Source organism: Ailuropoda melanoleuca, chromosome 7 (assembly GCF_002007445.2).
Source record: "Ailuropoda melanoleuca isolate Jingjing chromosome 7, ASM200744v2, whole genome shotgun sequence".
Lineage (NCBI taxonomy): Eukaryota > Metazoa > Chordata > Mammalia > Carnivora > Ursidae > Ailuropoda > Ailuropoda melanoleuca.
This window is the reverse complement of record NC_048224.1, coordinates 67,566,536-67,582,757: the sequence shown is the minus strand read 5'-3', so window position 1 is coordinate 67,582,757 and position 16,222 is coordinate 67,566,536. Positions and strand designations below refer to the sequence as shown.

General features: G+C 40.7%; 1 protein-coding gene across 4 annotated transcripts in view; it reads right to left on the bottom strand.

Annotated features, from left to right (window-relative positions):
• Positions 1-1,560, bottom strand: part of WASF3 (WASP family member 3) — a 76,022-nt gene extending 74,462 nt beyond the window's left edge. For 3 of the 4 annotated variants that reach the window (XM_034665001.1, XM_019804837.2, XM_019804839.2), the window contains exon 1: positions 1,467-1,560. The gene's annotated coding sequence lies outside the window, so the exon portion shown is untranslated. The remainder of the gene's footprint in view (positions 1-1,466) is intronic. The other variant, XM_019804838.2, reaches the window with a different exon arrangement.
• Positions 1,561-16,222: the final 14,662 nt, after the last annotated feature.

The window sequence follows — 16,222 nt, the reverse complement described above, 5'->3', positions numbered from 1 at the left end:
TTTGATGAAATCTGTCCATTTACCTAAGTTATCATAATATTCCCTTTAACTTCCTTTCATAGAATCTATATTGATAGTCTCTCTTTTCTGATACTAGAAATTTTTGCCTTCTCTTTTTTTTCCTGATTAGGTGCAAACACAAGTTGATCAATTTTATTGATCTCATAAAGAAACTCAGCTTTTGGTATCACTGATTTTTTTCCTACAGTTTTTCTGTTTTCTATCTCAATGATTTCTACTCATATCTTTGGTACTTCTCTGTTTTGGGTTTAATTTGCTCTTCGCCCTCTAATTTCTTACGGTGAAGGTTTAGATTGTTTCAAAACTTCTGTTTCCTATTATAAGCATTTAATACTATAAATTTCCCCTGGAAGTACTGCTTTAGGTGCATCCCATATATTTGGATATGTTGCACTTTCATTTTCATTCCATTCCAAATATTTTCTAATTTCCCTTGTGACTTCCTCTTTGACCCATGGGACTTTTAGAATGTGATATTTAATTTCAAAATATTTGCAGATTTCACAGATAATCTGATAATGATTTCTAGCTTAGTTTCATTACAGTCAAAAAATACAGACATATTCCTGAAAAATTACCTGTAAAGTGAAAGTATGAAAATCAAAATCAGTTTTCTGAAGGTGAGAAAGAAGTGCAGATAAGTTTTCCAGCATCCTTTCCTCTAAAGGATATTAAGAGCATTCTGTTCTCTCTAAAGCCCACCTCAAAAATCAAGAGACTTGTTATTTTCCCTTCTACCCTTCCAAAACAATAAGTAAATAAAAGAAAGAAAAAGACGATTTCACATAGATCATCTCATTTGATTTTTACAACTCTATAAAACAAATGACAGACATTTTGTACAAGGAGAGTGAAGCTCAAAGGAGTAACTCGCCTTACAGGTTGGCCGTGTCTCATTACTCTTGAATTATTCCTTCAAGATAAAGCAATGTAGATAATAAATCTCTAAATAATTCAAAACCTCATTTGAGCCACTATTGGAATCAACACCACCTCAGTTCAGAGTAAGTGGTAGTAAAATCCAACTAGGTTAAGTTTTATCATCTTGACTGCTCATATCCGTTCATTATTAACAAAAATCAGATAATAAAGAACTGGTTAAACTCCAGGAAATAAAAAGTAAATGGGAAAATATGTAGGAAGGAAAAATGAGACCCCAGTTTAATAAGTCATAAACTATACAGCCATATTTGTTTCTCACACAAAAATTAATATGAAATGAATATATCAAGTTACGTTTCTTCTCTTTCAGATTCTTGAACTGTTGATTAGGATCTAAAGCTCTAAAATATTATCTGCTGTTAATATTTACACGTTAAAATATATTAATATGTAATATTTTGAAATATTAGAATATTTTATAGTATTCTATTTCAAATTAAAATTCTGAACTATAATGTTACAGAAATTAAATGGCTTTAAGGATAAGAGGCACACATTCTTACCGTATAACTGTTGACTTACAGGTTGCAGAAATTCCCCTCAGGCAGCATCACCACTTTGGCTCAGATATCAATAGTATAGCAATCAAAATTAAAACTGAAAAAAAAATTAAATAACAGTAAGTAAAATGCATTCAAGTCTTCAAGAAAGTCTTAAATTCAAATTTCACATTTCAACAATTTCATCAAGGGAGTTCTAGTCCCTGAACTAGTTTTTTTAATTAGTTTAAGCAAGGAGCTAATAAGGTATGTGAATTCCTGTATAATTCCAACTCCCCATCCTGGAATAAGCTCTGAAATTAACTGCAAGAAACCATAGTAAATAGCTAAGGGGCAGAAAAACAAAAAGCCAAGTATATTACCGGTATATTCAACTGAACTGCTCAGTTCATAGATGCAACACACATACATTTAAGGTTTTCTTAGTGCCCACAATGAACAGAACATTGATGATTCACACAAGAACTCTGTCAGACAAGAGCATCTGTATCAATTTTTCACATAAAAATATTAAATTTAGGGGTGCATGAATTTAAATACAGGTGGCACAGTCGGTTGAGTGCAGACTCTTGGTTTTGGCTCAGGTCATGATCTCAGGGTCATGGGATTGAGCCCTGCATCAGGCTCTGAACTCCACACAGAGTCTGCTTAAGATTCTCTTTCCCCCTCCCCCTACCCCACACCCCCCCCCAAATACACAAATAAATCTTTTTTAAAAATCTATTTAAATTCAATAAAAATCCTGGTGATCCCTTTATTTTTTTAATAATAATTTTTTATCATGTTATGTTAGTCACCATACAGTACATCCCTAGTTTTTGATGCAATGTTCCATGATTCATTACTTGCATATAACACCCAGTGCTCCATGCAACACGTGCCCTCCTTAATACCCATCACCGGCCTATCCCAGCCCCCACCCCCCTCCCCTCTGAAGCCCTCAGTTTGTTTCCCAGAGTCCATGATCCCTTTATAAACACTTTAATAGAACGTATGTGGATAAAACAGTAACAAAGATTTAATACTTACTGAATCTACCCTAAAAAGTGTTTCCAGAATAACTGATTTTCATACCAGCAAGACTGTAGAGCAATCTGATATTGTTTATCAATGTTCTGGAGCTAGGCGGTACCAGAAAGTATGACAGAGCTTCCTACCCGGAGTTATGGTTTACTTAGAAAGAATACTCAGAAGAAAAATTTGGTGAATATCATTCATGCATTCAGCAAAACTTTACCAAGCATCCTGTGTGAATAAGTCCCCCCATTGTTAAGGCAACAATGCAGACACAAAAATGAATAAGAAAATGCCTGCTCATCAAAACTCACAGTCCTGTGATGGTGACGAATGCCTGCCAATAATTATAACACAATAAGGTAGCTGTATGACAGCAAGAGCGAGGCAGTGGAGTGGGATCTATCAAACAGCTTCTTGGAGGACAAAGAGTAGGGAGGAATGAGGCCAGGCAAAGGCCGTGCAGGCACAGGAAAGGAGCAGTGTGCAATTTCCGAATGGGAAAGCAACTCTGGGTCTACTAAACAGGATTCTCTGGATATGCATGAATTATATGCAGGCCGGTGGATGAGAACCTACACAGTTAAGACTGTCACTGCAATTTTGAAAAGAGGGAAAAAAACAGATCATTCAATGATCCTCTAATGTATACACGTCCCACTAGTTTGCTTATTTAAAATTAAAAGCAGCACATAATTTTCTTCCCCTTCCTTACGAGCAGCTGTACAGTCTGCTCTTGATTATGTAAAGTAAAAGAGAAAAGTGAGTTTTTCCTAAGTAATTTGCATTAGTGATCACCTTATTTCCAAACACAGAGAATTAGCCCTAGGTTTTTGATTATCCAGACCAAATTTTACCTCTACCAGATCACCTTATTTGCATGATTCTGAAAGTAACTAGCACTAAACATTTCATGGTTCTGTCTAGCTAACTGTGAAGGAAAGGGTCTGACGTGTGTTTTCTGGATAACCGTTTGTGTTTAGCAATCACGTGTTAATTCTTCCTTCGGGAAATCCAACTGTGAGTCTTCCCATTTGCCTGAAATGCTATGTACTATTAATTTGTTAATAGCTATCACTTGGTGAATGCTTTACTCAGGATTAAGCACAGTGTTCACACATGGTCACATACATTTTAACTTAACCTTCACAACACAGGTAATGCACAGCTAATATCTATCTCCATCAAAAAATGAAGAAACCGAGGGCCAGAAGGTGACATGCCCAGGATGACACAGCTTGGAAGAAGCAGGGTCAGGATAGGTCTGTCTGGCTGCGGTCACTCTTCTGCACTGTCGTATTAGATGGCCCCCTTTTGGACATGTGCACACGCATTTTTCTCTCCTGCTCTGCTGCTACCATGTCTCACTTAAGTCGGGAACCAGAAAAGTCTTGAAGAATCAACTAGACTTCGCGAGTGTGTTGCTTAATTTTACAGGGTAGAGCTTATCTTTAACTCCTTGGAAGCTACAGTTTAAGGCTATTAAGTGTGAGACCCAGCACCTCTACTTAGAGGTGTCAGGGAAACACATTTATTTGCAACACCAGAATTGAAATTCTACTTATGTCCCATGGTTAAGCTCTAGGTGGTACTGAAAAAGCTTTTCCGTGGCCGTGGTCTAAGAGCACAGCTGCCCTGTAATTTCTTACCAACGGCCCTGCATCCATGATGCTCGCCCAGCATGAAGGCCACCTTCTCGCTTCCACACATCCCAGTTGTGCCTAGCCTTCAGAATGCAACCTAGTACAGCCTCCTCCCCCCACCCATTCAGCTCTCTAGCTGCTCAATAAACACTTATTTATTGTGTCATGTGTCAGGCACTGTGTGTGTGTCCCCACCCTGGAAGATCAAAGCCCAATCCTACAACTCCAACAACCTCTTGGTCCACCAGAAGAAAACGGTACAAACAAGGAATGCGCATCCAAGGTGATAAAGGTGTATACACGGTATTAAGAGAGCACAAGGGAGGGAGAAAAGACATCACAGCCCTGGTAACATGGGTGCCTTAATTCAGAGGACAGAGGATGATGACCTAAAATAAGACGGGAGAATTTTTTGAAGGGAACAAACCTGACCGACAGAGGTGCTGGGTGACGAAGTGGATGGGATGCTAGGATGTCTCTCGGAAGACAGTCAAGGACCACTAAGGCAGCACTGTCTGGCAATGATGGATGTGTTTTGTAGATGAACACCATCCAAAATGTCAGCCTCCAGCCACACAGAACACTTGGCTGAGCACATGTAAGGTGGCTAGTGTGGCTGAGAAACTGAATTTTTAATTTTACTTCATTTTAATGAATGTTAACTTAAATAGCAACACATGGCTAGCAGCTACTGTACTGAACAGTGAAGCTCTTAACAATTCAAGTTTGAGATACTGAGTTGAGGGGTTATTACCAGTATCTGGGGAAAGGAATACCAAGAGAAAGGTATATGAGCACTCAGATATTTGTTGAATAGATGAATGAACAAGCCAGTGAACTGAGGAACAAACTGGATGAACTTTAAGGACTCCTCCCTTTAAAATTCCATTCAGGAGCGCCTGGGTGGCTCAGTGGATTAAGCATCTGCCTTTGTCTCAGGTCATGATCCAGAGTCCTGAGACTGAGCCCAGCACTGGGCTCCCTGTTCGATGGGGAGTCTGCTTCTCCCTCTCCCACTGCCTTGCGCATGCTCTCTCACTCTCTCAAATAAATAAAATCTTAAAAAATAAATAAATAAAATAAAATTCCATTCAAAGAGGTACTTATCCCTGCTCCTTCAGGTTTTGAATACTGCTCTCAATATTATGGCATCGAAATGTACTCATGCTGTGTCCAGACCTCAGTCTAATTCTTAAAATACCACTGAATTAAAATTCCTTTTGCTATTTGGTGTAAAAAACAAGAAAGAAAAGAAAAAATGGTATCCTGAAATTACTGCAAGGAATAATCACAGACCAAGGATAATCAAGCCAAGGTAAGTAACTAGTAAAATGTGTCCAAACACATTTATGGATGAGGACCAAACAGCTTATAATGAGCTCAGGTCATTACAAATATATTACAGACCATTCACCTCTTAAGCAGTTCAGCTGATGTTCAATTTACATTCCTCTATATTCTGCTGAAAGAAATGACTGAATTTAATCTCACGAACACCTAATTTTGTCCTACAGAGCATTTTAAAAGGTCAATGATAATAAAGTTGTCCCTAGTAATATACCCTTTTATCTTAGTTATCCACAACATCCAAGTCGATATGAGATAAATAACTCTGTGACAGGAAAACATTTAACCTGAGAACAGGTTGTGTCCAAATGACTCACTGTTAATCTGCCAATGTTATCCTAATCTGATTGTACTAGGCTTTGTTTACTATTTTGGTCCTTGCCGTTCCCCTACCTACAGCTTCCAAATTCTAGTTTTCCAGAAAGGAGAAGCTGCCATGTATTACCCAACACCCATGCGAGTTCCAGAGAACTTTGCTCTGCTGCACTTTCCAACGCTACCCTGTTAACCAGACTCAAATTCTAAATTCCTCCCTCCCCAGGTCATCAGTGTTCGTAACTATTCACATATAAAGTTCCATTTACAAGACTGTTAGGCACATTAGAATCTGTAGTCTCTGTTAGCTTCAGAGAAACAGATCTCTTCAGAATGTCTAATATGAATGCTTTTAGCTAGAATCGTCTAACAACACGGCAAAACAGCAGTCTTGTGTTTCCCCTCCTTGACCTCTCAGGGTGGATACCTGTGCTCCAATTCCTAATGCTGGAACAGTCAGTCCTACATCTCTGAAATCAGAGGCAGCAGGGACACACTTAGCTGGCCCCACAATTCAATTCAAAGTATGAGTGAGTTCTTTTGTAGAAGGTAAAACAAAAACGCTAAGTAATAAGACAAGGTCTTGGCCTCCGGAAAGCTTTATCTGGTAGGAAAGAGTAAATAAATACAAAAAATATGAAACAAGTCTCAGAACAGATATTGCTATGAGTAAAACAGAAATAACTGCAGCTAGCTGACATTCACTGGTCACCTATGTGTATCACACTCTTAGCCAGGTTCGCGTTCATGTATTCAATAATTAATAAAACCACATTAATTATGAGTGCAAATGAAAAATTCTCCCAGTTGTGAGTAATCTGTTCATTAAAAAGTACTTATGCCAGACCTTAATTCAAGGGTCATAAAACAATATTTTCTTCCCCTTAACTTAATGAACAATGTAACTACCTAGGTAAAATCTGAGGAATGAATGATCAATGATAGGACTTTTGCAGAGATCCACAGCTGGTCCACACCTCTGGGCTAACAATGGTCAAAGAATCGAATAGCCCAGATAAAGATCTGGGTCATGTCAACCACTCATCCATCCTTTCAAACACTTACTATCCTACTACACATGAGAAATACAACCATGAGTCAGACAAAGGTGAGCCTATATACAGAAATACACCGCACCGCAAGTTCAAAAGTGCTAAGTGGCAACACGCGGCAAGAGAAGAGAAGGTTAGTACCGGCTGTAATAAACAGGAAAGGACTTCTAATCTGCATGGGGCTCAAAGTGACACCAAGAGACTGGTTACTATCTTCTGAGATGCACAGAATATACAAAGTTAATATGAAGATACATGCTGTATCATCACTTCAATATTAGGACATCAGGAGGAAGTCAGGATCGGGAGCAGATCAGAGCTTGCTCATTGAATGAAAAGCGTGTATCTGCCAGCCCACCTCCAGGGAAGTTATGAGAAACTCACGGGCAAGCATGAGAAGGGGTCCAGAAATCCACCACCCCCAGGCAGCTCAGAGCTCTCCTCCACCCTCTCCCTGTACCCACCTGTCTGAACACTGTTCAGGGAGAGGGAAGCCGTGAGTTTAGAACCCCATTCCTTAAGAAACACTATTTGAAATAAGGCTTTCTTTATATTCAGTTAAAGCCTACATCTTTATTACTGCAAACCGACGCTCTGTTCTGCCCCCTGAAATCAAGCAGAATCTACCACGCCCTCACCGCTGCACACGTCCATGTATCTGAAGGCAAGAGTTCGATGTTCCCGTCCCTCCAGCCTTTCCCAGGTGCTCTCTGGCCTGTCCTCCAGGAGGTACAGTGCTCAGAACGACATTGACCAGATGTGGCCCGAGGGAAGCAGCAAGCCCTGCCCATCGATGCTGCCAGCCTGCTGGTTTGTTCCCCCGGTTCTCTCTTCTGGGAGCTAATGCCACACTTGGCACACTCCCCCTTAGAACACTCCTCTCTGCCCCGCCACTCTGGAGTAGGATCCCCAGACTGCCCTTCTGCAGAGCAGCCTCCAACCTTTCTCCCAAGCTGTAATCATGCCCTGCATTTCTCTGCACCTGCCTCTCCCTGCTCGCTGGCCCTCCTAGTGAGCGGACTGCAAAGCACTGTTCAGCTTCCCCAGGGCATCCACTTTCCCCTTCTCTGTGCCCACCAACCAAAGGGGCAGTACCGAATGCCACAGTGCAGTGGGCTCTCAAGCCACAATTGAGCTCCCACCGACTTCCCTACTTAACTTACACACTCCAACGTGCCAGACAGGTTATTGAAGCCTATGTTTCCTGAACCACAAAAATGAGACTGTGGGAGTTCTGCGAGCTAATCCACGGGACACTCCGGGCCTTGCCCGTGATAAGCAATAAAGAGCACTAATCACTGCTGTTACTACTTACTACTTCTCCACCACCACCATTAATTATAACCGTCCCGTCCACCAGGGCTCTTCAAAGGGCTGGGAGGGTCACCTGCATCCTTATACCCTCGGGACTTCACAGACAATCGAGTTCCCAACAACCACTGGAGAAAACAAATAGTGAGTGAACACATGAGCACACGAGAACCTAAAACCAAGATGATCGAAGTTCAGATTTAGTTCTATTCTTAAACTTGCCTATCACAGCAATGCACTGAGCTGCTAAGAGATCAAAGAATTTAGAGGTTGAAATGTTCAGAAATTCATAGTAAATGGAATCCATTTTCAAAGGAAAAATGGATTATCTAGTTGTATGGTGTTTCTGCCTACTGCAAATGTTGAGGTTTTTTGTCTGTTTGTCTGATGTTTTTAAAGTTTATGGCAGAGAGGTCTGGCCCTGGGCAGCCCTGTGAGCCCTAACACTTTTGACCCCTAACCCCACTCTTCACTATAAGAATTTTTTTCATTTTCATTTTCATTTTTTAAATTCCTAGTACCTAGCTCAGTGCTTGGCCCACAGCCCACACTCAAAAAACATCTGCCAAATAAGTGAATTTTCTTGAATGCCTAGGTTAAAAAAAAAAAAAATCACATTGCCTCTTCCTGACCTACTTCAACCTGGGAAGTTGGACCTGCCTTGTGTCTGGTGACCTTGTATTGGCCCCATGGGTCACCATTTTAAGTGCTGGGCTTCACCCAAGCAAAGAGCAGGAGAATTTGGGTCAACAGAACACTCGTTTCAATTTAGCCGAACGGTTAATGAGCTTTTGGGGAGGGGCATAAAGAGATAAATAACTTGCTCAAGATAAAATAAGGCTTCCAGCTTGAGGAAAGATTGCTGACTACAACAAAGTTTTTAAAATGCTGTTTAGCAACATTATGGAACAATCTACAACCATTAAATACAAATGTGGAGTGGTACCACCAATTGGCACCATCAGGCAGTTTCTTTCACGACACTCAGAGACAGCCTGAGAGTGCAGGAAAGAAAGGAGCAGGCAGGACAGATGCAGGAGCGTGGTCCCAGTGGGGGAGTGAGCTGACCAACAGGAAGGCTGGGGAAAACAGGGCGAGGCCACGGGGTCCCTGAAGATTTGTTCCAGAATTCTGCAGCCAACAAGAGATACAACACACTTGCCCATTGAGACATCCCAGAATCCCAGAATTTTTAAAACTTCCTTTCTTAAAAGTGGGACACTGTGTCCTTGGCTGATGTTCTGGCACTTTTCCTGTTGCTTGTGACCCCAAAAAGATGACAAACCAATGATTCCGGGGAGGCCCCTGAACATAATAGCTTCAAAGTTGAAAGAGATCCAATTCAAGTAAAAGATTTTCTTGCCTAAACGATGTTATATTTTTCTCTGCTTTAATTACTGAATCCTGTAATTGGAATTCATCACTGATTCAAAGAGATGCTAAAAATAGTCTGCTTCAGAATGCAGAATGAGAAGCATCGTGTAATTTTGCTACTAAATGGACTTCTATTTTTTTCATAGCTCAGTAACTTAGTCTTGAAATAGATTTCCTCTTTTTATTAACCAAAAACGTAAAACACTTCGGATACACATTAAACATTAATTTTCAATACTAATTATCCTTTATAAGTTTATAAGTGAAATCTCAGACATATACTAACCTTGCTTAAAAACAGTTCCTTGACCCTTTCCCTTTACATTTAATCATGACCTTCATGAAACACCTCTGATTGAAGAGTACAATCTCATTTACATGTGATAAATGAATTAAAACAAAGCCGTTATCCCACAGGCTCTCCACTGCAAATGGCACTTTGAACCCACTGTGCCACTTACAAAGGGCTTTCTCACATGAATCATCTTATTTAATCTCCACAACCATCCTAACACAAACAGGAAAGGCAGGAATTACTTTAATTATCTTATAAATTAGGAAGCTAGCTCAAAGACTGAAATGGCACCTGAAGGTGGGGGAGACGCTCACCTCCATCCTCCTCACCTTTACTCCCACCTTGTATTCCAAACACAGCTCCTTCAAAGACACACTCTGTGGGCCTCCACCAGGTTTTCTGGACCCCCAGCCCAGCCAGGTCACTGCTTCCCCACAACTCCAACAGAGCTTATGATAAGTACCACCCAGGTGCTACCCAACACATCTGCTTCCCATTGTGGTTTGCCTTGGGATGCCCAATGCTCTGTCTTCTCAACTCAATGAGAAGCCCCGTGAGGATAAAAACTGAATCTCATATTTCTTAATGTCTAGAATCATGTACATAACAGGCAGACAATGAATTCTTTTGTATGATGCCACCTATCAAAGAACTGTCAAATAGACAAATGTCTCTCTTTTCCTAACTTTCCAACTATGGCATTGCTCTTTGCTTTGGCTCTGCCTTCCCAGCTGCGACTCGGTGAGAAATTCCTGGAAGCCATTCCCAGGCCATCATAAATTAAAAAAAAAAAAAAAAAAGAGGTTGTCTTAACAATGATTAAAGTTGCTTTACTCTTTAAGTGGTCTGAGTCTCTTCTGTTCTCCTGTACCTATTGAGTACCTGTGAACCTGACTCACTGGTTACCTGTGTTTTTATTTCCTTGATTCCGATATTCACCTGCTTTCTGTTCATGCCGGGCCTCACATCTTTAACTTCCAGCTCCACCTTAGCTCTGCTGACCCTGACTTTCTCACCCGTCCTCACGTCAATCACCACCCACTGCTACCACGGATGCCTACGCAGGGACCTGCTGGCCTGCCATGAGCATCAGAAGAGGGACAGTGCCTTGTTTTTGATCTTTAGCTTATACCTGGAGTTCTGCATGTCCGTAGCAATTTCAAGAGAAAGACAAATGTAACACAGGTAGCAGCAGCAGCTGCTTTTAGCTCCCCGTGACTCTATATCCTTCCTCTTCAAGCTCACATGAAACATTTGGACAACCATACAGTCAGCAATCAACATCCTGTTGGAAACCAAACACGTCAAAACCAAATCAGGGTTACCATTCGGTTTCATGAAACATGCTGAATCTTAAATTTGGACAAAGAGAATTGTTACAGAAACGCACAGAAGTACTTAGGAAATCTGTGCGTTATCGGATGGAAACAGCAGATGTAAGCACTGCATTGCAGAGGCCTTTTTTTTTTTCATTACCATGACGATTTTTACATATTCTAAAATAAAAATCTATTTCAAAGCTAGCTATGTAATACTAAGCCTGACATAAAGGTTTCATGTGCCATTCAACAAGTACCTTCAGCTATTTGTTTTCCCCCTTGAGGATAAATTATAGTACCAGCCAATATAACAAATGGGTCCATAAACTTCTACCCCCAGGGGACCCTATGTGTTCAAAGAAGACTGACAAACACAGCAGTAACATTTTATGGCACATCTACACTCAATCCCCTTGAGCCTCTAGTCAAACCCTAATGTCCACTGTATCTAAAGTAGTCAGGGAGTTGAACGGCTCACCACCAGACTACAAGAATACCGCAGCTTGTGACAGAAGACAAACGCAAGGGGAAAAAAAAGCATCGCCACCCAGAAATAAATATAAAATTTCAGTACCTAGACAGTAACTCATTGCCACTGAAAATATTTCAGCATTAAGTTCTGTCTGCTCTTAATTAAGTAGTGATCATTTAATTAGTGGCATCCAATATGATCTTCTTGGAGGAAACATTTTCTGAGGACCAGCAGATGCACGATAAAGGGGAGAGAACAGAGATGTGAGCACCGGAGACTGACACTCCATGCCTGGATCTACCACCAGAAGCTATAGACTCTGGGAAAGTTATTACTGGGCCTCAGTTTCCCCATCTGTAAAATAAGGCCCACAGCCCCCTCCCTTAGAGTGTAAACAAGACGAAAGGATGAGCCATGTGGTCAAAGAACACAGCAAGGAGGCAGAGATGTTTAATTAGCAGTAGCTACTACACAAAGCTAAACTCACACTTGTGCACTTGTCATGCACTGGTCATCAAACAAGGAGGCAGAAGCACCCCTGCCACAACTGGGCAGCGTTACTTAGGCCGCTATGGCAAAGGGGAAATGGAAACACCATGGCATTTGTGAATGCAGAGGACATGCCACTTTCTCATTCTCTTTAAGTGACTGTAGTTAATACCCACCTGTCTGCAAATGACAAAGCAGATGCTTGTGGCAAGTGGCCAATGTACAGGACATCGTGTCCCACTCAGATCTTGTCTGATTTCACAAGTAAAGATGATGGCCAATCCACCCACTGAAAGCAAGGGCATGGAAAAGTGGATAATCCAAACAGGAGGTATTTTGATATTTGAAATCCCCATGTTTATTTTACTTAACAAAAGCTCCTTTACTTTTGTAGTTTTTGGTTAAGTTTGAATTCTGCCTGAAATGCTAGCTGAAATCTGTCAACCCTGAAGTCGTGAAGATGCCAAGATCCAGATTCTGTTCTGTTCTCTCCACCACCCACCATAATCCCGAATAGTTGACATCACCCTTCTCTCCAAATTGAGAAAAGCCCACTCTCCCAAAGACAGACTTCAAGTCTAAAGAGCCCTTCGGCACAGAGGTCCTTATTAAGTGACTGACTCCACATATAAAGTAAATTGAGGGAATTAAAGTGGCAACAACCTATTCAGGGATCGTCAGCAGACTTGAAATCAAAAATGCACTCCAGCAAGTTTCATGTCCAATTTTATATTCTCCCTTCACAACTACAGAGAAAAATGAAATTCCATGGAAATTTACTAAAATAAATACTACATAATCCAGATACTTCCATTCTATAACGGTATCAATTTTCCTGTGTTACAAATACACGAAATTAAATACTATTTTTTATCAATCTCAATGCCTAAAATAAATGGCCCTTAAATCTTCCTAACAAAGTGACCAAAATCCACTGAAGGCAAGTTAATGAGTTACTGAACTTAAAACTACTGAAAAAACGTAATTAAACAAACAAAACCATGCAATTTCAACATATCATGGCCCTTCCTTACTACATAACATACAACCTCAAGAATTTTCAACCTAAATGACCTGCATATTGATAGTCTCTGCCCTGCCACCAAGAAAGCTATTGCCACCACTACATAGCACCTCCCTGCAAGGTGGAAGGCAGGAAAGGAAGGCAGACAGAAGCGGGAAGGTGGGAAGAGATCTGCAGAGAGAGACTGACAAGATTCACTGCAGCGGCGGCTCCGGTGGCCCCGCTTCTTCGCTGAGGTCCTAAGGGATGCAGCAGGTGCTCCGGCTCCTCTTCTGCTGAGGACCTGAACAAAAGGGGATTAAATTCATGCGAAAAGGTGCTGAGAACATCTGGCCTCCAATACTAACCACCCAACAAAACAAAGAAAATCCCAGCTCCAGTAAACACTGTGAGATTTCTTATTTAAAACATCAGGATTTGTATTATGAATTCTCTGCTGGGCTAAAATGTTAACCAGGATTTTATCACACAAGGGCATTTAGAAAGGAAAAAAAGAGAAGCATGCTAGCTGACATTTACTGAGCCTGAAAGGCCAAGCCAGGCACGCTGCTCAAGTGCTTTACGTGCTTATTTATATCCTTCACTTGATCCTCAGAATGACGCTCTGAGGAAGGTGGTAGCATGATGCCCATTTTACAGATGAGGAAACCAGGCAACAGAGAGGAGATTAGCCCAAGATCACACAATACATAACGGGGTTAAGATTCCAACCTAAAAAGTCTCTGCTTCCAGAGACTATGATTCCTAACCACTGTCCACCTCCTTTCATTTGAGATTAAGAATGTCACCGTAAAGAAAAAACTCAGGAAATGGAAAGCTATCAAATTTCCATCCCACTCACCTTACTATGCACTCCACTATTAAAAGTAAATCTCTTTCAAATCTCTTTCTACAGCAATCCTAAGTAAGCCTCAAGCTCTGGGAAGTCTTCTACGGACTTCTTCATTCAGTACATCACTTAATCCTTAGAGACCGACAAGCAGGCAGAGGTAGGTATTATAAACCCCAATTAACAAATGAGTACCCTTCAGAGAGTAGGTAAAACTGAACATTACCAGAAGCTTCTAAGTGGCAAAGGCAAGGTTAAACTCCCAGTCCATTTATAGTAGATGATGCCTTCCTCTGTCTAAATGAATTGAATCTCGTGGAATAACTGTAACTTCCATTCTATAACTTACAGAGATGGCTCGCTCCAGGACTTATCAAGGAAGCGTCCTTCCTGAAGGCTCCTGCTGGGCTCTAGATGGTGCAGGGAGGGGAGGGGGGTGTCCAGGGGGAAACAGTTACTCTAACAGGAGCAACAGGAGAGTTGTCTGCACAAAGGCAATGAGAGCTCTGAGAATTTAGAAGGAGGAACTGCTCCCAAAATACGTAACTGGCTCTAGTTCTTCAGGGCAATGATCCACGAACTGCAGGGCACCAATGGGCAGGGGAGAATGGAGACACAAAATGACTGAATAGGGAGAGAGAAAGGAAATCAAACTTTACTCCCAGTTAACATATGTAAGACATCACGTCTTCCGGTGGACAACAGGTCAGCAGTCATGTGTCATACAATGTATCATAGGAGCTAAGGGAAGGCTGCCCCAGGATAGGCCACTTCCGCATGAACATTACTTTCACTTAAAAGTAATCAACACCTAGCAGATGGGGGGAAAGCTCTCTGCCTCCCCCTCAACTGCCTAAATTTACTTTGAAAGGAGAGCCTGTAACAGGAAGAGATCTATTAACAGAGACTCCTCTTTACCTAAGAAACTGATCTGCACAATAGGCAAATCTTTGTTTTTCCAAACATCTCTTCTTACCTTCCCGCTAATGGCCTTCCTCCCCTTTGTATCCTCAGGCCCTACCCTCTCCTTAGCTCACATAAGCTTCACACTGCCTCACAGTCTTTGAAATTTCATGTCTGTGTGGATTCCCTTTCTGTATGCTATTGCATTTGATTTTTCTCCTGTTAATCTGTCTCGTGTCAATTTGATTCTAAATCCATCTAGAAGGATCTCAAAGGGCAGAGGAAAGTCTTCCTCCCCAACAGGGAAAATTATCCTATAGGGAAAGGATCTCAAAGGGCAGAGGAAAGTCTTCCTCCCCGACAGTATAAAATTATCCTATAGGGAAAGCAGGGTCCTGGCTCTTAGAGCTACCAGCAGGCTTAAAATTCTGCAGTTTCAGGGGGCCAAGGCAAGTGGCACTACAAACCATTTTAACCAGTTTCAATGAAACTAATTCTCACAAAATGTAAGAGGAGTTTTAAAAAAAGAGATTCCTTAAACAACACCAGAAGGATTAAACACTGATAATACAAGAATAAGCTAACAAGAAAATGGTAAAGTTGATCCTCTTGTCAGCTAGACGAATTAAATACGGTCATAACCTAAACAGATCTACAAGAAATTAATTTAAGTTTTTTTCAAAGTCATCAAAGTAATGAAATGAAATACACTTATAAACACTATCATCAGTATCAGATGAATATAAAATTTTAAAAATTTTAAGAATCTTATAATGCTTAATATCTTAAAATGTAAAAAAAAAACAGTTCAATAAACGAGTATATTATCTGTAATTTGTAAGATGTACATATATTGGGCTTTTGGGTTCATTTTCTTATTATGAAATACATAATCAAAAGGTTTTTAAGGTCACTGCTTAAGGAAACAGACTGCCTACGGATCAGAAATTAATACAGAAGCTACTGATGCTTCATTAGTAAAATGTTAGAAATATCTACAGCTAAGAAAAAAATTAGTAAAATTTCCATAACAATGAATATAAGCTGAATGAAGCTATAAAACCACAAGTTTCAAAAGAAAAGAACAAAAAAAAAAAAAAAGAGTGACCCATTAAAAAAAAAACCTCAGAACAGAAAGAAAATGAACCCAAGTAAATACCAGATATTCACAAGGTCTTCCAAGGAGACTGGTGATCCACAACTGTTTTCATCCCCAGCAGAGTTACAAGAAGAAGAATCTGCCATAAATAAGGGTAAGAAAATACCAGCTGAACTGTTAACCAACTTTTAATGTCTACACGTGAGCTGAAGTGTTCGGTTAGAATCTCAAGGAGCCCCAAACACATGGCAAGTCTACACTCACCTGCAAACT